The sequence below is a fragment of the Pan troglodytes genome, chromosome 14 (genome assembly GCF_028858775.2).
Source record: "Pan troglodytes isolate AG18354 chromosome 14, NHGRI_mPanTro3-v2.0_pri, whole genome shotgun sequence".
In the NCBI taxonomy this organism is placed as follows: domain Eukaryota; kingdom Metazoa; phylum Chordata; class Mammalia; order Primates; family Hominidae; genus Pan; species Pan troglodytes.
Window position 1 is genome coordinate 93,220,501 of NC_072412.2, and position 23,596 is coordinate 93,244,096.

General features: G+C 34.4%; 1 long non-coding RNA gene across 2 annotated transcripts in view; it reads right to left on the reverse strand.

Annotated features, from left to right (window-relative positions):
- LOC129136851 (uncharacterized) overlaps positions 1-23,596 on the reverse strand; it is an 86,921-nt gene that overhangs the window by 20,504 nt on the left and 42,821 nt on the right. The window contains exons 3-4 of one of the 2 annotated variants that reach the window (XR_008538862.2): positions 15,021-15,151; positions 11,248-11,529 (exon numbers count right to left, since the gene is read on the reverse strand). This is a non-coding gene — a long non-coding RNA (uncharacterized LOC129136851). Of the gene's footprint in view, positions 1-11,247; positions 11,530-15,020; positions 15,152-23,596 lie in introns of those variants that run through there. The other variant, XR_008538861.1, reaches the window with a different exon arrangement.

Here is a 23,596-nt window from a genome sequence, read left to right on the forward strand (position 1 = left end):
ATGGTAGGGTGTCAATTTGAGATATTTCTAGCTTTCTGATGTGGGCATTCAGTGCTATAAATTTCCCTTTTAACACTGTTTTAGCTGTTTCCCAGAGATTCTGGTACATTTTCTCTTTTTTCCCATTAGTTTCAAAGAACTTCTTTATTTCTGCCTTAATTTCGTTATTTATCCAGGAGTCATTCAGAAGCAGGTTGTTCAATTTCCATGCGGTTTTGAGTGAGTTTCTTAATCCTGAATTCTAATTTGATTGCACTGTGGTCTCAGAGACTGTTTGTCTTGTTTTCTGTTCTTTTGCATTTGCTGAGGAGTGTTTTACTTCCAATTATGTGGTCGATTTTAGAATAAGTGCCATGTGGCACTGAGAAAACAAAGCCCTAGCCAATAACATACTGAATGCACAAAAGCTGGAAGCATTCCTTTTGAAAACCAGCACAAGACAAGATTGCCCTCTCTCACCACTCCTATTCAACATAGTATTGGAAGTTCTGGCCAGAGCAATCAGGCAAGAGAAAGAAATAAAGGATATTAGAATAGGAAGAGAGGAAGCTAAATAGTCTTTGTTTGCAGATGACATGATTCTATATTTAGAAAACCCCATCGTCTCAGCCTAAAAACTCTATAAGCTGATATGCAACTTCAGCAAAGTCTCAGTACAAAATCAATATGCAAAAAATCACAAGCATTACTATATACCAACAATGGACAAGCAGAGAGCCAAATCATAAGCTACCATTCACAATTGTTATAAAGAGAATAAAATAACTAGGAATACAACTTACAAGGAATGTGAAGTACCTCTTCAAGGAGAACTACAAACCACTGTTCAAGGAAATGAGGGGACACAAACAAATGGAAAAACATTCCATGCTCATGGATAGGAAGAATCAATCAGTATCGTAAAAATGGCCATACCGTCCAAAGTAATTTATAGATTCAATGATATTCCCATCAAGCTACCATTGACTTTCTTCACAGAATTAGAAAAATACTACTTTAAATTTCATATGGAACCAATGAAAAGCCCATATAGCCAAGACAATTCCAAGCAAAAAGAGCAAAGCTGGAGGCATCATACTACCTGACTTCAAACTATACTACAAGGCTACAGTAACCAAAACAGCATGGTACATATATAGACCAAAGGAACAGAACAGAGTCCTCAGAAATAGCACCACACATCTACAACAATCTGATCTTTGACAAACCTGACAAAAATAAGCAATGGGGAAAGGATTCCCTATTTAATAAATGGTGCTGGAAAACTGGCTAGCCATATGCAGAAAACTGGAACTGGACCCCTTCCTTACACGTTATACAAAAATTAACTCAAGATCGATCAAAGACTTAAACATAAAGCCCAAAACCAGAAAAATCCTAGAAGAAAACGTAAGCAATATCATTCAGGATATAAGCATGGGCGAAGACTTCCTGACTAAAACTCCAAAAGCGATTGCAACAAAAGCCAAAATTGACTAATGGGATCTAATTAAACTAAAGAGCTTCTGCACAGCAAAAGAAACTATCATCAGAGTGAACAGGCAACCGACAGAATGGGAGAAAATTTTTGCAATCTACCCATCTGACAAAGACTTAATATCCAGAATCTACAGGGAATGTAAATAAATTTACAAGAAAAAAAAAAAAAACAAAGAACCCCATCAAAAAGTGGGCAAAGGATATGAACAGAACCTTCTCAAAAGGAGATATTTATGCAGCCAACAAACATATGAAAAAAAGCTAATCATCACTAATCATTAGAGAAATGCAAATCAAAACCACAATGATGTACCATCTCATGCAAATCAGAAGGGTGATCACTAAAAAGCCAAGAAACAACAGATTCTGGCAAGGCTTTGGAGAAATAGGAATGCTTTTACACCATTGGTGAGAGCGTAAATTAGTTCAACCATTGTGGAAGACAGCGTGGAGATTCCTCAGGGATCTAGAACCAGAAATATCAATTGACCCAGCAATCCCATTACTGGGTATATACTCAAAGGATTATAAATCATTCTGCTATAAAGATACATGCACAGTTATGTTTATTGCAACACTATTTCCATTAGCAAAGACTTGGAACCAACCCAAGTACCCATCAGTGACAGAATGGATAAAGAAAATGTGGCACATATACACCATGGAATACTATGCAGCCATAAAAAAAGAACGAGATCATGTCCTTGGCAGGAACATGATGAAGCTGGAAGCCATCATTCTCAGCAAACTAACACAGGAACAGAAAACCAAACACCACATTTTATTATTCATAAGTGGGAGTTGAACAATGAGAACACGTGAACACTGGGAGGGGAACAACACACACAGGGGCCTGTTGGGGGCTGGGGGACAAGGGAAGGGAGAGCATTAGAACAAATACCTAATGCATGCAGGGCGTAAAACCTAAATGATGGGTTGATAGGTGCAGCAAACCACCATGGCACATGTATACGTATATAACAAATCTGCACATCCTGCACACGTATCTAGGAACTTAAAGAAAAAACACAACACACACACACCAAAAAAAAAAAAAAAAAAAACTCCTAATTTGCTCTGATTGCAGTTGTCCGCTTTACTTTTTATATGAACCAGCAGTCTGAGTGATTCTTTTAAAATACAATTTCTATTTTGTCACTTACATCATTTCTCATGTTTTACTCAGACAAGTAGTCAAAATCCTTACAATGACAAAAAGGCCATATACCATCTACCCACCATCTTTCTCATCAGTAATCCACTCGTTGATTTCAGTCAGTCAATTGCCTGGTCACTCTGCTAAATGGCCTTTCTATACACAGAATAAGCAAGGAAAATCCCTGCCTTAGAGCCCTTTGCATAGGCTATTTCCTCAGTCTGGACTGTCTTTCCCCAAATATTTTCATTGCTATCTCCCTCACCTTCATTTCTTATTCATGTGTCTCATATTCAATGGAAAATCTCTATTCACCACCCGTTTTGAACAGCAAATCATCTTCTCTTTGTTGTTGTTTATTCTCCTTTCCCTGATCTGTTTTTTGTTTGGTTTTCTTTGTTTGTTTTGAATTGACAATGTCTGTTTCAAACAGTGTAAGTAGGTTATAGTGATGTGACAATCAGTCTCAAATCTCAGTGGTATAAATAACCAAGATCATTCTACAAACACCACGTAGGTCTGCAGGGAGTCTCACGGGATTGTAGTTCCTTTGGATACAGCTAATGGATGACCTATAAAGCTAAGATTCTACCACCACCTTCTGTTTACCCAGTTAACTTCAGCAGTAGGAAGAAAGAAGAGAACATGGGAAATTGTATATGAGTTACTGAATATGCCTATAATAGTTATTGAATATGTTTATAACAATTATTGAATATGTCTATACGTCATTTTCTTATGCATAATCTCAAAGGAGTGAGGAAAATCTTCCATTTGTTTATGAAGAGTAAAGAACCAGATATATCTATGAAAAGTAGCATAGTTTGATGCCTTGCCTTCTAACCTAATATGTGATTCACTGATAAGTATTTTTAGTTAATTATCCCTCTTACCCCAGTAGAATACTGAATTCATATGGTCAATGAGTTTTAGCTATTTTGATCATGATTGAAGCCCAGTAGGCAAAACAGTGTAAAGAATATACTTGATGCACAATAAAAATGTATTGCATGCACAAAATCCAACAAAGTGCATTACTTTCTCTTTATTATAGAAATGTTATACTTTTATTACAATAGTATTTTTTGAATGTATGAATTTTTCTAGAATTATCTTTTATCCTTATTGTTACAGTTCCTAAACATCATAAAACTCAACTTCTAAATCAAATGCATTATGTACATGATATCCTGTTTAATTTACTTAACTGTAAGAAATCTTTCTTTATGAAATTATGTAAAATGTATATTTTTCCTTTAATGGAACCCTAACACTCAGCATGTTGACTGCACCAGGTACCAAAATATACTGCTGAAAGAGGTTACAGCAAAATTTTGGGTTGAGAGGTGGGAGTGGAATCAGAAAATAAAGAAAAAGGCATACATGAGAGGATGAAAGATAGTAATGGGATGATAAAAATGGAACCAGGGATAGGACTAAGGTCAGGAAATGCATAATGACAGCAAACCACTGACTGCATAGCCAAAGCCAACTTGAACAGAAGGTAACTTGAAGAAATCAGAAATCAGACAAGTAGTGCTTTTCTCCCTAAATTCATTTCCTTTATTCCCTATAAATACATCTTTATCTAAACATTTGACCATCCAGCTAAAACCTGTATGTCCCTGGCTTTCCTCTGGCTAGGTGTGCATATGTACCTCACGTTTGGAACAATGTGTGTGAGTGGAGACATTGGATGCTACTTCTGGATGATTCAAGTTAAGCTTTTTTGTATGGGTGAGTCTTTTTCCCCCTCCCATGGGTTGGAATGAAGATGTGGAAGCAGTTTATTTTTGACTGAATACACAAGGGCACAAACTATTGAATAGTAGGAACCCAGAAGGAAAATTGTCTGATTTTGTGAATGTCTTCATGGGGCAAAGCTGTCTGATAACTGGAACTAACAGGACTATTATTACATACAGAAATAGAGTTTACTTATTTAAATCACTGTAATTGTGTCGGTTGTTTACTATAGCAGGTGGACTCTAACTGATATAGGTGGAGACATCCAAAACTGGAAAATACAGAGAACCCAAGATCATGCATGAGAGAGTCAAGGAAAATAGGAGAAATAGTTTTTACTTATCTGAACTCAGAGCAAATGGTTTTACAAAGCAGCCATTGTCCCATTGGCAAGCCATTGCCCTACTTTGGCAAGTTAGACCTTATATTTTCAGATCTTGGATCAAGAACCACATACTTGGAAAAATATTTTCTGTTCTCTCTTCCTCTCTTCCTCCCCTCCTTCCATATCCCAGCCTTGATTCTGTCGCCCTTATACACTGTTGGTTGTTTTCTCTTTCACATACCTAGTAATTGGTATAACAGAGTTATCTTTTCCTCTTCTTTTCTTTTATTTCTTTTTTCTTTTTTTTTTTTGAGACTGAGTCTCACTCTGTCACCCAGACTGGAGTGCAATGGCAGGACCTTGGCTCACTGCAACCTCTGCCTCATGGGTCCAAGCGATTCTCCTGCCTCAGCCTCTCAAGTAGCTGGGATTACAGGCGTGTGCCACCAGGCCTGGATAATTTTTTGTTTTTTTTCAGTAGAGACGGGGTTTCACCATGTTGACCAGGCTGATCTCGAACTCCTGACCTCAGGTGAACCACCTGCCTCGGCCTCCCAAAGTGCTGGGATTACAGGCGTGAGTCACCGTGCCTGGCCCTCTTTTCTTTCTTTTCTTTTCTTTTTTTTTTAACAAACAAACAAAACATTACAACTGTTTTCTTTAATGAAAGTTGAATAAGAAAAATAACTTATATGTCTAAATTCCTTAGAGTTCTCCAACCCAGTGTAAAATGAAAACTTATACCTATCTAGAACGGAAGGATACTTATAATCAGCACAATGGATTGTCTTCCCCTTTCAGACTCAGCTGATCTCTGTGTTGCAGCACTTTTGATCATCCACTCAGCCTCCTAACCTCTCCCACAAAGGAAAAGTTGACATGCCTAAGTCTTCCCACTAGCAGTCTATAATATAAAAATATATCATACAGAATCATTACTACTTACTTCAACAAGAAGATACAAGGAGAGCTACATACACAAATTGTAATGATTACTATATTGTATATAGATTCTATATTCATTTTTCATATTAAGCTGGATTCTTAATAGTGAACAGAACCAATGTGCAATATATGTTCTGTAGTCAATAACTGTAGTCCAGTTATTACTGGAATGTAGAAAGGACTTTGATATTTTATTTCATGAATATTTTTTGAAAACAGTATTAAAAGTATATGATTATGTACATCAGTGTCACTTTATTGTAAGGTTTGCTTATTGAACAAATTTTTTAGCAATATATTTATTGCAGGACAATAGATAAGCTCTTAAAGAATATTGTAATGACAACCTATAGCTCTTAGTTTCATTTGTTCTAAAGCTTTCCTCTAAGCTCCTTCTTAGATATTATGTAACTTCTAGACACAAAACTTAATGGAAAATAAATTAGGCATTGTGCATTGCTGACTTAGGACACACTGCAACTCCTTGTGCCTTCTGGATAACTTGGTTTCTACAAAAGCATATTACAATGCTACTGAAAGCTTATTTTGAAATTTCATAATTTCCCCTACATTATGCTTTATATAAAAATCTGCATTGTATATTTCTTTACATTTCAGATACAGCAAATTCATAGTAAAAATGTATCCTGAAAAGTTTCAATATGTATGTGTACAGTTACATTTAAATTATTTTCCAACATAGGCCTATTTATGTCATGCTGAAACCAGTAAACTTAGTTTTGTAGAATAGTAATGTTATTTTTTAGGACAACCAACTAAAACTGCCATTTAGGCATTATATATGACTCACTGCTGTAGTTACGATACCGTTTTTATTTTTAATCAAATCTCCCAGAGGCCTTATGGCAAGTAGTATTAAAACCACTAAGCAAAAGTTTATATAATTTGGGGATTAGTGTTTCATAGATCAGTAAGGATTCCCTATACATCTTTTGAAGGATTTGATAATTTGGAGTCCTAAAGGTACAGATCTTTCCCATATATCTACTTCTCTGTATTCCTTCATAAAGAACATACACTTAGCTTAACACTTTATGTAAAACAACACTCCCCCTCTCAACCTAAACATGCTGCCACCCTAGGCTCAGAGAACGGTATAGAGAGAATAGATAACTCACTTACACGGGATCCACTGGATTTTTCTCTGGGGACTTTGGAATGGAGACAAGGCAATGCCGTGTAGCTTAGCTATGCATGATTGACCTGTAAAGCTGTGTACCCACTGTCTGTATTTGGGATTCGATTTGCATTGGGGGGGATGCTTTGACGAGCCACATGTAATTAATAATATCAGGCAACTGATATGGTTTGACTCTGTGTCCCCACCCAAATCTCATGTGAAATTATAACTTCCAATGCTGCGGGAGGGACCTGATGAGAGATGATTGGATCACGGGGACGATTTACCCCTTGCTGTTCTTGTGATAGTGAACAAGTTCTCAGGAGATCTGGTTGGTTAAAAATGTGTAGCCCTTCCCTCTTCATGCTCTCTCTCTCTTGCTCCACCATGTGAAGATTGTGCCTGCTTCCTCTTTGCTTTCTGTCATAAGTTTCCTGAGGCCTCCCCATCCATGTTACCTATATGCTCTGTGACACCGTAACTCAATTAAACCTCTTTTCTCCATAAATTACCCAGTCTCAAGTATGTCTTTATAGCAGTGTGAGAATGGACTAATAACACCAGCCATGTAGAGAAATGAGATGCAAACATAGGCACACAAAGAAATATAAGAAGACAAGATATTAAGAGAAAGACTGAGATGGCTTTCCAGCTATTGAGAAGTCTAAATACACTTCCTTAAATAAAGTTCATCTTTATACATACATTTTTTTCAGCCAATACCTAATTGTGGATATTTAAAAACTTATATTTTGAAAGTAAATTTCACTTCTACAGTAAACAAATTCATACCAATTTTATTCCCTAAGCCTGGGCTGCAAAATGAATGGGACAATTACCAGGAGGAAGTTGAAATATTTGAACAAAGGGAAATAATTTTCCATGCTAAAATATGAAATCCTCCCACTTTAGAGACAGATTTTATTTTCTAGCTGTGACTCACAATAATACTAGAAATCTCAGTTTTAATTTCTGCTCTGAGTTTAACTACCTATGTAATGATGAGGGTAAATTAATTAATCTCTGCCAATCAACAATCTCCAAATATTTGTTACATGCCAATTATGCAAATCATGGCATTTAAATGACATGGCAAATAAATAACATTCTTATTATCAAGGAGTTTACATCTTATAAAATAGCAACTATATAAAGATAAATTAGCAATACAAGAAATAAAATAAATGTTACAAAAATGTACAGTGGTAGTCCTGAAACTTCTCTATCTTGAGACCACTTACGTTCTTAATGTCACGGAAGGCCCCAAAGAGCTTTAGTTTATGCAGGTTGTATCTATTGATATTACTGTATTAACAATTAAAACTGGGGCCAGGCTCAGTGGCTCACACCTGTAATCCCAGCACTTTGGGAGGCCGAGGCAGGCAGGTCATGAGGTCAGGAGATCGAGACCATCCTGGCTAACACGGTGAAGCTTCGTCTCTGCTAAAAAAAAAAAAAAAAAAAAAAATACAAAAAACGAGCCAGGCGTGGTGGTGGGCGCCTGTAGTCCCAGATACTCGGGAGGCTGAGGCAGGAGAATGGCGTCAACCCGGGAGGCAGAGCTTGCAGTGAGCCGAGATGGCGCCACTGCACTCCAGCCTGGGCAACAGAGAAAGACTCCGTATCAAAACAAAAAAACAAAACAAAAATTAAAACTGAAAAAATTTTTAAATACTCACTAATTTTCCTAGCAATTCACTAAATTTTTAAAATAGTAATAACATATACATAAATATTAACAAAAGTAACATTTTGATGACAAATGGTTATTTTGCAAAGCAAAAGTAGGTTTAGTGAGATCTGTGTTGCTTTGTATTTTTGTGAAATTCTTTAATGATCGGCTTAGTAGATCACTGAATATTCCACTTTTCTGAACTCAGTGTTTTATGGTATGTTGTTCTGGTTGAAGTATATAAAGAAGATCCAGCTATGTACAGATAAGTACTTGAAAACAAACTGAGGCACTCTTGGACACACTAAAAGGGTCTTGGGGTCATCCAACGTGCCTCAGATCACATTGTGACACCCATAAACATGCAGGTTTAATTTCAGAACAAATTATAAATAAACGTAAAATACTTTATGGAACTGGGAATTAAAATAAACAAACATTTTTGAGAGGGAGTATCCACATTAACCTTGTGAGTTAGACAAATTGTTCCTAGCTGGAAAATAAAGAACATGAAATCTATAAAAATCAAACATAATGTTGTGGCCATTGAAAGGTAGGGACTATCCCCAATTGTTTTGTGTTGGTTTATTCTTTTTCTAAGGAAGTTGTGTTGGTAGAAAGAGATTGAGTTTTCAAGCCTGGGTTTGAATCCATGTCAATCACTCATTCTATGCACTTGGCTACTTTAGCATCTTTTAAGCTCAGTTTGTTTATAAGCAATGGAGGAAATTTCAATGGAGCTGAAAAAATTTACACTGCGTGCTGTTAAGAGTGTTGGAAATGACGTGTGATACATCCTTAACACGTCTGACACATGGTGATGGCTCAGTAAATGGTGGCTGTGATATTTATAAATAATATTTATCTGTATATTTCAGTATTTTTCACTATATGATAATGCCTAGAAAGATGAATAAGGTTCAAGTAAATAGAAAGGATAACCTCAATAAGAGAGGTTAAATTATTTTTCAAACGTAGGCCTATTTATGTCATGCTGAAACCAATAAACTTAGCTATGTAGAATAGTAATGTTATTTTGGGGGACAATAAACTAAAATTGTCATTGAGGCATTACATATGACTCACTACTGTAATTACAATAACATTTTTATTTTTTATCAAAAAAAATTTCCAGGAGTAGTAAATAACATTATGGAGGTTATCATTTCTACTTAGTTGAACCTTATTCAAAATACAAATCTCCACAATTTATGTTGTAAAGGTTATAGTGTTTGTCATGTAACCTGGAAAATTTTAATTGACATGGGTCATCACAGCTCAATACATTTAAGAACAAATCTTGAATTCCTAATCTTATTCATTTTAGTCACTGTCCTAATCTAACTCCTGAAATTTAATATTAATCCTTTACCCCCACAAAATGACTTAGCAGCCTTAAAATTTCAATATTGCACTTTCTTATTTGGATTGAAGTTTAGATCTATTTAGAAAGTAGTCAGCCTGAAAGGCTGCTTTTTCGCCATTTGCTTATTTTATTTGCATATTTACCTCTATAAAGGGATTACAGCTCACAATAGACATAGCAGTTACAAATGTAAATATAAATTGGTATTTTTATTAACAAGAATAAAATTTTCTGTCAACTTGATTAATAATTTGGTTACCAGTTTGGTGTTCTGAAAATCTAAACTCAGAAAAAATTAATTTCAGAGGGATGATTACAGCAAACTACAATTTGGTGTATATTTCAAGATAGCTAGAACAGAATATTTTAAATGTTGTCACCTGTCACATAAAAATGACAAATGTTTAAAGTGATAGATATGGTGATTATTCCAATTTGATCGTTATATTATCGACATGCATTGAAACATCACATTGTACCCTATAAATATGTACAATTATTATGTAAATTATAAATTTGAAAATTAAAAAAATTTTCCTGAAGAACATTACTTCAATACATCATAGACACAGAGAAAAAAAAACATAATTTTATATTTCACATAGTGCTGTCTTTAAATGCTACAGTTTCCAGGAGGCACAGTTCAGCTAAACAGTGCATTTTAATTACAACGTATATTAAATATAAAGAAAATATCCTGATAATATATTTATTTATTAACTCATACTATCCTCTTCTATAAATTTTGCTTATATACAGGTAATAAATATGCACATGTAAATTAAAACAAAGAAATCAAATGAAAGGGAAATAACCTTCTCAAACCAAGATGAAGGTAGGAAAAAGTAAATTTTAAATTAATACATGAAGAGAGTAAAGAAGTAATAAATCTGCAATTAAAGTTCAATTCTGAGATCCTAACTAGGTGAATCAAAGAGTGAAATATAAATAGGCATATAACACAACATATTTGACTTGAAATTCTGTTGAAGACCTCAACAATTATAATCTTAGTAATAGGATGTCAAGCCTGTAAAGTTTTCATTATATGGTATATTCTTAGAAAAAAAGTAGAATAATACATAGAAAGCAACCTTTTACATAGAAAGCAACCTTTACAAGGAGGTAACATTATCTATAAAAGGAAGGCAGCTTCCTCAAGAATATTATCCACCCACTTCCCAACCTGAAGTCCCAACATTTAAGGTGATGTGACAATTTATATGTCAGGAAGAAAAAATCACATTAAATAATTTCCCAAGTGCGAGGGCTTCCAACTAGGAAATTATAGGAATGAGAAAGAGTGTAAGTAACTTTAAATGTAATAATAATATCTCAGTGATATATTATTATTTCTTTCTGTGCAGGAAGAGCAAGATCTCTTTTAGAGACAGGGAAGCTTGACAGGGGAGAAAAAGGCTGGGATATTTTGGAATCATGTAGACGGCATCTTATAAAGAAATCGATGGAAACAGGAGTTGCTGATGTTGATCCTTTTGCTCTTACCATTGTTTTCTTCCCCATAGAGTTAGTGCAGAATCCCCATTCTTATATTTCATTATTCATTCCTTTGTTATAGTCTCAGAGGCATCATTTTTGATCAGATGACTTTAATCTCAGAGATAGGTGCTATATCCTCACTTCAGACATCCTATTTGCTGATTCCTTAATGGCAATTTTTTTTTCTCTTAACCACACCCTAAAACGAAGTAAAAATAAATACATATAAAAAATTCTGAAACACCACAAATTATTAAATAATTGAAAATAATGAGCAGAGATTTAACAATTTAACCAATTTTAGGAGAATTTGATATGATCAATTCAAGCCCTGATACTTAATATAAGATTCTTCCCGGTCCCCAAAGAGCAAAATCCTTTAGAATAGTGATGGCATGTTCCATTTGATACATCACATGGCAAAATACTTGATTTAATAAACATTGCAGGTTGAATAAATATTATGTTAAAAAATTAAAAAAACAGAAAAGGGAAACTGTCTATAGTGTTGTCATGGTAACAAATGAAATAATTGAAACTCATAAATTCATTTCTCTGTGGTGATGTCCTCATTGAAAAAATTTCCAAGAGTAGTATATAATTCCTGTTTGAGAAGAAATTACTTACTTATTTGATGCACTAGCATATTGGCCTTAAAATAATATTTTCTTTTTTTCTTCAGTGTATGTGTTTTTTGTTGTTGTTGTTGTTTTCTGTTCTCAAGTTCTAATAAATTTATTGAGAGGTAAATAATATTAGGATAACAGGAGCTCCTAAAAATGTGCTGATTGAAAGAATGACATAATGTTAAACAAGTAGTTTGAACTACATACTTGGAAATAATTCTTCTAATTTAATAGATATTTTTCTTTTCTTCCTTTATCTTGCACTTGTATAAGGGAAAAAAGATATATGATTCAATGAACATATATCTCCAACTTGATGAACTTATGGACATTTTTGACATGAAAAAGAATTCCAGCTGATCCAAGTATCAACTTAAATTACATTATGATATTAATTAAGTACTTAAAAACATAAAACTTGGAATAAACTCTAATTGATTCTTTGAATTTATAACTATAAAGCCAAAGAGAATTTATAAGCTAAGCACAAGCAAATTATAAACCCATAAAATTAAAATTAACAACATAAATTTGAGATAATAGAACATGTGTTGTTAACAGTAAATTTCCAACCTCAATTAAAATATGATATGATTGTTGTGATAAAGTTTTCTGTTGAGTTTCACAGGCCTAGTCAACCCTAAGCCATGAAATTACTTGATTTCTCATTTTACTCACATTAAAATGCTACCAAACTTTTGTTTCTATAGTGTCATCGGCATGTAATTTGGGCTTCACTTGGGACAAATGTATTACATATGTAGCTTCTCTATCTCATTTGTTCATTAACTTCTCATCATACAACTCGGAGCCAAAAATATCATAAACCCAAAGGCAGCCATGGCACTGAAATAACCGATCTGTATTGTATCTGATAAAGAATATGCTTATATAAGGTTATTGTGAAATTATTATCAAAATAGAAAGATAAAACTAAAATAAAAATTTTAGTAGAGAACTTGTGGAACGTAAAAAAGCAATACTTTCAAAAACCTTCTCGCGTCCATAGTAGCAAGTTTGAGAAACACTACATAGTAGACACGGAGAAAAACTAGTTTTCATACAAGTACTTTTCAAGAAAGTTTTTAATTTCACCACAGAACAATTTAAGTTTATGAATTAGAAACTCGAACCCATATTTTCCAGAAAAAAATGGTAAAATTATAGTTTTGCACCCAGACCTTTACAACACAATTTAATTTATCTTGTAATATAGCTGAAAACTCTATTTTCAGTAGACAGTATAAATTACTTCAGCAAACTCTCTATTTTATTTGCAATGTATGAATATCAATTATGTAAATTCCTTCATGGTAGTTTCTGGAAGTATTGTAATAAGAATAATTAAACAAAAGCTCAAGAGTAGTACTTGACAGGATCTTTTTAAAATTAATGTTGAATGCAGGTGCCTGAGGAAAAGTAAATTTAAGTATTGAAGAGGAAGATACAGAACTTCTGTCAAAATGCTGAAAGGACCTGGTTACAAATGGAGGCTTAAAATGTTTATATTACTGATTCTTAATTATGTCTCATTTACTTAGAAAGTTAAGTCTCATCTGGGCATGGTGACTCTTATTCATAATCCCACCATTTTAGGAGGCTGAGGCAGAAGGATCACTTGAGCTCAGGAGTTTTAGATCAGCCTGGGCAAAATGGTGAAACCCTGTCTTTACAAACATTAAAAAAAGAAAAAAAATCAGTCAGGAGTAGTGATGTGTGCCTGTAGTCCCAGCAACATGGGAGGCTGTGTTGGGAGGATCACTTGAGCTTAGGAGGCCAAGGCTGGGCTGCAGTGAGCCATGATCGTGCCACTGCACTGTAGCCTGGGCAACAGAGTGAGACCCTGTCTTCAAAACTAAACAAAACAAAGACAAAGAAAGAACTATTGTTCCTAAAACTAGCCTGAAGCTTGTCGTCTATTATTGAGTTCTTATTTTAATCAAATAAAATTAGTACATGCCATTTTTTCTTAGTAATCTCCTCACAGCACTAGGAAAACTTCACTCTTTCAGACATCTCAAATATTTCTGTTTTCCTTTTCTAAAACAAAACATGTTTATTACAAAACATACCATAACATAGACAGTCATATCTATAAAATGATGGAATTCTGCCATTAATGGATACTATTATATCTATCTTACTATTATGCCTCAAGGCATACCAAGATGAAACATTTAGTATCTTTTTTTTCTTGATCTCAAACTCAGGGTGCTTCAGGTAAGGGGTAAATACTTTTCTATGTGACTGTAACCTAAACTTCCACAAGTCATCAAAACTATGTAAAAACGAATTCACATGTGTGGTAATAACATTACTACATCACATTTTTTACTGGCTCTTGTTTTCAGAAGCTTGCAGAGACTCTGTACTTTTGCAAATGTCCTCCCTGTTGTTGTTGTTGTCGTTGTTGTTGTTGTGGTTGTGGTTTTTAACTCAGGAGACTTTTTGCATGTGCTCACAAATAAGTTCAAGAAACTACTACCTCAGCCATTATGCGTTTGATCTACACTTTAGCTTCTGGGCCGTACTTTCTCTCCTGGGCTCTGCTATTGCCTCTACTGGAAAGCACCATATTATTAAGGCAAAAGTTTAGTTTTATGAAGGTGTCACTGCTTCTTCCAGACACAGGCGCCATTTGCATTAGGGATCATCTTGTGTATAAGTTATTAGGGATTGTCTTGTGTATATGTTATCTTATCACTCTGGCTGCTCCTGACAATGTTGAATTTTACCAGAAACCTGTGCTCCTGGAAAACAGCAAAGGTTAAAAAATTCCCCCAGTCTTGTGTCTTCCAGGAAATGGTTCACTGCAAAGAACCACACTTCTTCCTACGACTTACATAAGATTTATGGGTGCCTTCCTTATTTACCCATGACAAAGCTGGACACAGATCTTCTGAATTCCTATTCTTTGAGTCATATAAAATTAGTTGATGAGCAGTCAGGCACCCATCTTTGGTTGATGAACTTAGATTCCTATGTCTTAATCTCGATCAAAAAGTGTTCTTTAGGGAAGAATTTTGAGATATTTGGAACCGAATTCAATGTTTTACAAACGTACCTCTTATGTTTTTATAGCATCTATTGATATGCTATTCTAAGATGAGGACAAACACACCAATATAATTTAGTAAATAGTAGTTGATAAAAGTTCTATATCCACACAGCTATTTTAAGTGAGTCAGTTGCATCCTAAAGGAAAGAGAAAAAAATATTTAGAGCAAAAAGAAAGACAGATCTTTCTTTTTTTTTTTTTTTTCTGTCATAGCTATATGTTCTCTGGCTGACATACACTCATAATTCAGTATGTACTTATTGGATAAAGTCAGGAAGTTGTTGTGTAATGTAATGATATAATATGCTTCAGAGAATGAAAACAAACCAATTCTATATTACAAATCTGAAAATGGACAACCACTGGCAATAGACTTTCTATGTCATAAAAGTAAAGAAAAATATAGTTGGGTCTATTGTAGATTAATAGAGATTTAAGAACCAACACAACCAAATACAATGTGTGATTCTTGATTGACTTGAGCAAATCAGCTATAAATACACTTTTAGAATATCTGAATATGCTCAAATATAGAATTTGTGGGTATTTTGTAATATTATGTGATTTGTCTCAATTATTTTAGCTGTAATAACAGCACTGCAGCAAAATTTGAGAATATTAATTTTTGGAGATATATGCTTGAAATATTTAGAATGAAGTACCAATGTATCTATAATTTACTTTAAAAAGAACATATACCTAGTGATGCAAATATAGAAAAATAGAAACAGCTTTTGAATATAGACTTGGGTATAGAGTGCATTACACTCTGTACTTTTCCAAATGTGTAATAGAATGTCCATGCCTATAGTAAAAAAGATAGAATAGAAGGAAAATAAAATATTTGAATAAATAAGATAAAATTAATAAAGTATCTATATACTTACCATTTGCTCATTTCAAAAAGGAAAGACACTTAAAAAGTTTCCTTAACACACGTGAAGCTTCTGAGAGTAAGGGAGACAACAACGCCTCCTCTAGACAAAAATGTCAGAAGGAGAGCTCTGCAAATGCCTCCCTAGCCAAAGTAAGGTGAATGGTGTAGTTAGCCAAGGAGCAAGATCGGCATGTTCTCAAGGGCTAGCATCCTATTTTCCCTGAAATTTGTACCAAAATATCTTTAGTCCTTTAAAAAATACCAAAATTAGTTTTAATAAAAAATCCATGAGTTACTTAATATTATTCTATTGGTAAATATTTTTATAAACTTACAATAATTTCATAATAAAATTTTATGGTATAGATGTGTGCATGTGAGTGTGTGTGTGTATGTGAGTGTGTGTGTATGTGTGTGTGTAAGTGATTGTTTCCTTAGGATAATTTCCTACTAGTAAAATTGCTGCACAAAAGGTCTGAACATTTTTGCATTTCTTAATTAAGGTTAAAAAACAACTTTCTAGAAAATACAGACATAGTCATAAATGGAAATTAGCATAGTGGCTACCAAATATGCAACTTGCAATATGTAGGCATTACACAAAGAATATGATATGCCTGGTTTTCTTACTTCATGCTCTAGTCCTATTAAGTAAGTAGACTTTACTACTAACACTTAACAGAATAAGAAAATAAGGCTTTAATTGTTTAGGTAATTTAAGTGTACACTGAAAGAAAATTATACACAGTTATCCATGTTAATTCTTCCCATCAAAATATATTTGATTTATATCAACAGTTCTTGGAATATGCACCATTTCAACAGTAGATCTTATGTTTTTTAAGGGCTAATATAAGTGAAAAACTGTGTCTTACTGTTTTAAAGGTTGAGGATCTGTGTGTCTTCATTCATGGTTGCCTTTTTCCTGTCTTAATCACCTCCTCCACCTCCACTTGGACATCCATATGGTTCTTATGAATTTACAGCTGATATGTCTAAATTATTAATCTTTTATTTGACCTATGGGCTAAAAATATTCATTTGTCTATACTGTGAATTGAAGAAAAATCATGTATATGTTTAAAAATAGGAGCTGTTCATCTAAATCCAAAAATAAATATAAAAACAAGGAAATTAATTATAAATAATTCATATGGAAATAAAATGTGTAAAATTTCACTTTGTAGATAAAATAAAATTGAAGTTAAATTACCTGGACTTCTTAGTTTAAACAATACTTTTATAACTGCTTATTGGATATATTTTTATAGATTTTTAATATTTATTTCAAAGTATTTTAGGGAAACATATTAAAGTTTTCTTAATGTTTTAATATTTTTTCATTTGTTTCATGGTTTTGTCTCTCTAGCAAAAATGAAGATACAGACGAACAAATTGCTAATGTATTTGGCCAATACAATTATTCTGAAAAACTTGGTTACAAAACAGCTCAACCAAATGAATATCGTTTTCAGTTTAATGTCATTGTTGATGTTGATGTATATTTAGTGAAAATCTACTCAGAAATTCTCACAGAATATAACGTAGATCAGACAACAAATAAATGATAATTCCAATATCTTGATCTTGTTTTGTATTATCTTCTGAATTTAATAGTCACTATTTTTTCCAACATATCTCTGATTTTCAGGCCATTATCTTGAAAAAGGTTCAAGTACAGTCAAGCAGTAATAAATGTTCTTAGGATATTTTACATCTTAGCCTAGAAAACTGCATCCCACTAGACCAGTCATTCACTTGAGTCATAAATTCTTTTAGGGGAATTTGTAAAAAGGAGAGCTAGGACGAATGTTTTTCTCTTCTGTAACATTATTCATATTTTGCAAAAGAGAAATTTGGGCTTTCTTTTGGTTGATTTTATTACACTTAGGCAGGTTGCAGTGAATCCTGTTCTTCATACAATTGATTTGTGAAGAGAGGTATAAAGTTCACTTAAGGAGTAAAAAGCTCATAAATCTTGATAAGTCTGAAAATGAAACAAATGTCTAAAAACAAATAAGTCTACCAGAATCCAGGTTTTTATTTTCATAATAATATGTATGTGTATCTTTTTAATTTGTGAGAGATGGATTCAGAAGTATTGTAAAATGTAACTTCAGAAGAACATTTATTACAATATTTCCTCAGAGGGGAAAAATAGGGCTGTAATAATCCTGATCTTATATCAAGTCATTCTATGAAAAACTTGAGTTCATGTTGTTTATTAATTATTAAAATGCATAGTTTTGGCAACAACGTTATAACAACATGAAAGAAAGATAATTACATTTAAAGTAATTCAGTGTGTGGTTATTGTACTCTTGACTCAGTCACAACCTATTACTTGTCTGCAGGGGCAGGTGAAGAACAAGTTGCACTCATCTGGTACTATAAGCCTTAACTTGCCCTTTTATATCTCTCTCACCTTGAAAATCCATCTTTCTCTCCTACTCTTATCTAAATCTATCGGTTGCAAATAAGTTTCTCCCACAGGTCTGATTTCTCAGGGAATGCTCCTTTCTCTGTAACCCAGTAAAATTGTAAAAATTTCAGGGTAACAAAGGAGGCTCTTTTGTGAATGCTATTTTTATTTACTAGGTAAGCAAATTGATATAATATGGAGAGTGCATATTCTTGTATTACAACAGATCTGGAATCTAATTCCTGTTCTTTTACTTACTAGTCTTGTGACCTCACACATATCACAAAATTTATATTAGACTCTGTTAAGTTATCTAGATGTTGTGAATAAAAATCCTTAATTTTTAGCCTTGTTGCAACTTTTACTTTTGCATGTTATTTCACCACTGAAATTATATTTGATTTCTAGATAGAATATCTGAATCCTCAACCACCCATTTTCTAGAGCCATAAAATCAAAAGGGAGATAGCCAGAGGATACAGAGAAGTAGTGTACACATTCCAATTCTAGCTATGGCTTTTGTCCAAGCCCCAGTGGATTCATGATTTGGGTTAGTCTATTATATAAAGCTTTCAGAACTCCTTTCGCCTAGACCACTGGCAAGCTTTAGAACAACACTAAAAGCTTCACTAATGGGTTTTTTGGCCCATTTTCCACAGTTCTTTCCTTTAATCATGGCTCTCCAAATACTATGACTCTAATGGTGAAGAGACAGCAAAAAGAGCTGTCTCCAAGGAAAAACTCTACAAAGACAAAAGGGAAAATCAATGCTTCCCCAACTCAGTCTAAAACTGAGTCACATGCTCCCAACCTTCTTTGAGTAGGGTCACTTCTTTGTTGTTAATTATATAGTCAGTAATGTGTTTGTAGATGGAACTCCAAATTACACGTCCAATGGTCATTAATCACATTTTTAAAAAGTTCCTATTTTATGCAAAGTGCAAATTCTATGCTCTAGGATGTTGAATCCTAGATAAGATAGGTTATTTTGCACAAAAAATGTACAAAGTAGGAAAAAATTTTAAATTGTATTAAATATTATAAGATAAATAACTAGATACCATGGGAGAGAAAAAACAGGGAGATCCTCTATTGGGTAATACGTGTAATTGCTTCTGAGCAAGATATATTTACTATATATACTTAGTAAGATATATTTACGAAGCAGAAAGACAGAAGCACAAAACCACAAAACAGAGAATAAATTTTAAAAGAACTTTCTAGAACCTTAACCAAATTATATCCTTGAATTACTTACCCTAATGAGCACAACTAAATCTCTAGGAAAAGAAAAAGAGAAGCTTAACAGTATCAGTCTTCTTTTTCTCTTTCATCTTTTTGGGGTTTCTGCCTCCCGGATGACTTCCTTTAGCCTTTTAACAAACAGCAACATTACTGCTCCTCACTTCTCTGCATCATTTTCTTCTTCAGTTATTTTCTGATATCTTGAGTTTCCCAAAGCAAGTTTGTAGTTTAGATATTTCAACAGAGAGCATTTCCATACTATTGACCCCAGATTAAAAATTCTGCCCATGGCTTTTCCTATGAGTTCTAGATGAATTTAGCTAACTTTCAACTTGCCATTTTGACTTAGTTGTCACAAAAAAATCAGAATATTAACATATAAGAAAATGAAAGTATATATTTCAATTCCACCCTATAAGAAAACTTTTTCTCTTTTTCAGTAATGATACCACTATATACCTAGTTAGTCAATCCAAAAATCTAAGTCCAGGCTCTACAGTTACTATCTTGCCCAAGCCAACACCAAATATTTCTTAGGCCATTGTAATTGCCTCCTAACATAGGATCTGCCTCTACTCTTACCACTTCCCAGTTTATTCTCCAAACACTACTACATATATAATTTGAAACAATGATTAGATTATGCCACTTGTAGCAGAAACCGCTAGTTTTCCAATGACATTCATTTTACCTTTGTTGTTGATAGAACCACTATGTTTGTGTTAGACACATGGTTTCCCAGCTAAAGACTAAGCACTCCATCTTCTATTGCAGGTTATTATAACATATGACTACATATGACTAGTATTGTCCAATTAGAGGGGAGCGAGGTAATGTCTGCTACTTCAGGATGCAATTAAAACAAATATGACATATACTCCCTTGGTCTTTACTCATTGGCAGGGAAGTATTATTTCCTACAGTTGACCAGAAATGAAAGCCATCTTTTGGGAATTACCGTTCTTTGGAGCCTCGGTACCAGATGAGGCCTATGTATGTCTGGACTCTTGCAATGAGAACAAACAACAACAACATATATATGTATGTATACATATATATGTATACATATATGTATATACGATATATACGTATATATGTATACATATATACGTATATATGTATACATATATACTTGTATACATGTATACATATATATGTATACATATATACATGTATACATATATACACACATATATAAAACTTTGTAAAATGATTACATATTTGATTACTTTGTTATATTAATTTAGTCTAAATTCTAACTGTGGAAGACTGTATTTTCTTAAAAATGACCATAATATGATGTTCTATTGTACTTTCACTTACAATATGACCTTGACAATTCTCCTAACAAGAGGTGAGGGTCTGTGTTGCCTTCTCCTTAATCCTGGGGGTCTTATGTCTATGTCTTATGCTATGTGACTTCTAAGGCTAGGTCATCAAACTGGACATGGTTCTATTGGGATACTCACTCTTGACACCCAGCCACCATGATGTGACAAAGCCCAAATTAGCCCACATGAAGAGACCACAATGAGAAGACCTTGAGACTATAAGAATGGTGATATGGCCAGCCCCAGTTCACCTGCTGTTCCAGCTCCAGCTATACCGGACTGCCAGTGCAGGATAAGCCCCAAGTTCAATTAGCTGTTATTGTCCCATAGTAGCCTTACAATGATCTCAAGTTGTAGTAAAGCTTACCTCAATGAGATTTCTGGTTGTGGCTTCTACCTAATTGAGTGAGCAGCAATAAAACTCAAAGAATGCCTATAAATGATTCTGGTGAAAGCCCTGCCAAATTAGACTGAAAGAAACAAAGACAGTACAAGATGAAAATAGGCATTTAAACTCCTAAACTTTTGTGGTGAGAAAACTACTCAGGAGCGAACAGAAGCTACATTTTATGGAAAATAAAATATGTTTCAGAAGGTAGAACAAAGATCCAAAAGAAGGACACTATAAGCCATTAAGAATAACCCTTGGAAAGCAACACTGTGACCCAGTCAATAAACTAGCCATATATATATACATATATATGGAGAGAGACAGTGAGCCATATATATACACACACACACACACACACACACATACATACACACATATATATATAGAGATAAAAATTAATAATAAACTAGCCATATATATACACGTGTATATATATATAGAGAGAGAGCACGATGGAATCTGCGTCTGCTCTGTCGTCCAGGCATGGACGTGCAGTGGCATGATCTCGGCTCACTGCAACCTCCACCTCACATGTTCAAGCAATTCTTCTGCCTCAGCCTCCCGAGTAGCTGGGTTTACAGGTGCGTGCCACCACGCCCAGTTAATTTTTGTATTTTAGTAAAGACGGGGGGTCACCAGATTGGCCAGGCTGGTCTCGAACTCCTGACTTTGTGATCCGCCTGCCTCAGCCTCCCAAAATGCTGGGATTACAGGCGCGAGCCACTGCACCTGGCCTTTAAATATTTAGCAATATTTTTTAGCTGGATTTAAAGATTACTATGGATAAGGGACTAGCCTTCCTTTTTACTCACCCCCTTCAACGACAATTGTAATTAGCCTATGTCTGTCCAACCAATAAATTTTGGGTATGTTGAGGGAAGAGAGCTTGCCTCTTTATTTCCTATAGCTTTATTTCAAAGGAGAACTGTACTCAAGGAGACATACCCAAGGAAGAGCAACTAAAGGGCATCATCCATATATATATACATAATTAAGATGATGAGATCTCAGTCGTTGATTTTCTTCCTGATGCTGTAATGGCACAAAAATCCTGGGGTTTCTTGGTGTGACTATATATTGAATGTGGGAGAAATGTAAATAATTGGTGGTCAGAAGAGAGTGTGGTCCCAAAATTATTTAATATTCCTTCCATTGAGAAATACAGTCTATGCCTCTCCCTGAAATCTGGACTCTGTACACATAATCAGTAGTGTCCGATAAAAATGATGTGCCAGTTCCCAGAACAAGTATAAAAGAAACTGCTAGTTTCCACTTTCTGTCTCCTGGGAGGCTCACCTTATGTCCAGCTACCTTGTCGTCAAGCCCAGAGAGTGCAGCAGAGAAGCCTTTCTGAGGAAGTTCACGTGGAAAGGAACAGAGGCTTCTGCCCCTCAGCACCAGCTGAGTTTCTAGTCAACTGCATTAATTTGCACCCGTGGAAGAGAGATTTCTTTTTCAAGTGGAATCTTCCAGCTCCCAGTTGAGCTGATGCAGATGATGTGATGAAGCAAAGATAAGCCTTCATTTCACCAAACTGCAGATTGGTGAGCCAAAGAAAATATTGTTTTATGCCAAAAAGCTTGGGGTGGTCTGTTAAATAACAAGAACTCTAATTATCCGTAATTTATTTTCTTGTAACCTTCCCAAGATTTCCCAATGAATTAAAAAACAAACAGAAGCTCAGGTTACTTACCAGAGACTAATAGGTCCTTCTTGATCTCTGGCCACATTTGCAAACTAATTTCCTTCTGCATTCACCATCTTTTACTATTCTGCAGGTGTGTAAAGTTTATGTTCTTCAAATCAATCCAATGTTCAGCAAACTCACAAGCTTTGTTTTGCTAGATTTCTCTAACTGTTTTACTTAAATTTGTTCTTCTTACAGTCCTTACCTTATACAGTGCCCACTTTTAATTAATTAATTTTTTGACAGGGTCTCACTCCGTCGCCAGTGCTGGAATGCAGTGGCACAATCTTGACTCACTGTAACCTCCATCAACCAAGTTCAAGAGATCCTCCCACCTCAGCCTCTCAAGTACCTGAGACACAGGCACACGCCATCATGTCTGGCTAATTTTGGGGTATATATACACATATATACATATATATGTATATATGTGTATATATGTACACACACACATATATATTTTGTAGAGACAGGGTCTCACCATGTTGCTCAGGCTGGTATTGAACTCCTGGGCTCAACCAGTCTGCCCTTCTCTGCTTCCCAAAGTGCTGGGATTACATGTGTGAACCACTGCACATGACCCACTTTACATTTTTTACAACATTTATTACTATTTCAATTAACTACAT